The sequence below is a fragment of the Setaria italica genome, chromosome II (genome assembly GCF_000263155.2).
Source record: "Setaria italica strain Yugu1 chromosome II, Setaria_italica_v2.0, whole genome shotgun sequence".
NCBI classification, from domain to species: Eukaryota; Viridiplantae; Streptophyta; class Magnoliopsida; order Poales; family Poaceae; genus Setaria; species Setaria italica.
The window spans coordinates 37,670,882-37,671,983 of record NC_028451.1 but is presented as its reverse complement, the minus strand read 5'-3'; positions in this window follow the sequence as shown (position 1 = coordinate 37,671,983).

The window sequence follows — 1,102 nt, the reverse complement described above, 5'->3', positions numbered from 1 at the left end:
GCCATCCCAAACAAATAACTCTACTCAAGGGCGGGGAGAGCAAGGAGAACCTCGCTGGCGACGCGTTGGCCGGCAGCGAGCGGGGACGGGATTCGTCGGGGGTGCGGTGGAGAAAGTCGCGAGGAAAGGGAAGGTCGGACGGAGGAAGACGAATGTAACGGTACGTTTCTTTAATCGATTGGCGAAGGGTAAAGGCGTCGGGTTCTCGGGGACGGGGCTCTCGACCGATCGTTATCGGGAGAGCCCTCTCCACCTAGTCACCTCCATCAAATAAAGGCATTGGAGTTGTAGAATAAGAAGTATTTTTGGTTGAATCTAAAATGATTATTGTGAAATTGACAGAGTATATTAGTTTTGAGGTATGTGCCATAGTTAGACCATTAAAAACGTCACCTTTTGTACTATCTACTGTATTGATGATGAGATAAACAACCTTAACTGGTCCTTGGGCATCGGCTGTGGCAGGACCAAGTTTGTCTGTACCAAGATGCTTTGGGTTGTTTCGCTGCTGCTTCGTCATGGGCCAGGACGAGTTAGGTTGGATTGCTCCAGGCTGCTTTTGTGTGGAAATTTCCTGTTCTACTCGGGCCTCGATGAGGAAGGCCTAGTGGGCCTTTGTTGACCAAGGGCCGCAAGACAGACCACAAAGTCCACAACGGGTGCGATCATGGGCTTGTTCGGTTCCACCGACTTATTTTTAGCGTCCGTCACCTTGAATGTTTAGATACTAATTAGTAGTATTAAACGTAGACTATTTACAAAACTCATTACATAAGTGGAGGCTAAACCGCGAGACGAATCCCTTGAAAGATTTGTCAATATGTTGCTACAGCAAACATTTGGTATTCATGCATCAATTCCGCTTCACATATTTGTCCCGATGTTCAGCCTCGCCTTTTGCAATGCGTATTGTCCCTTGTCTACTTGAACTACTCCTACAGATGATATAAACATTCACTATGACAGCGTGCTAAAAATAAGCTCATGCAACCAAACGCTCATATATATCACTCAATCCGCGCAACTTGCTCCTGATACATATCAGTGAGGGAATGCATGCTCATAGAGATTGACGTCTGTGTTGTCGCTGTTAGATACAGGG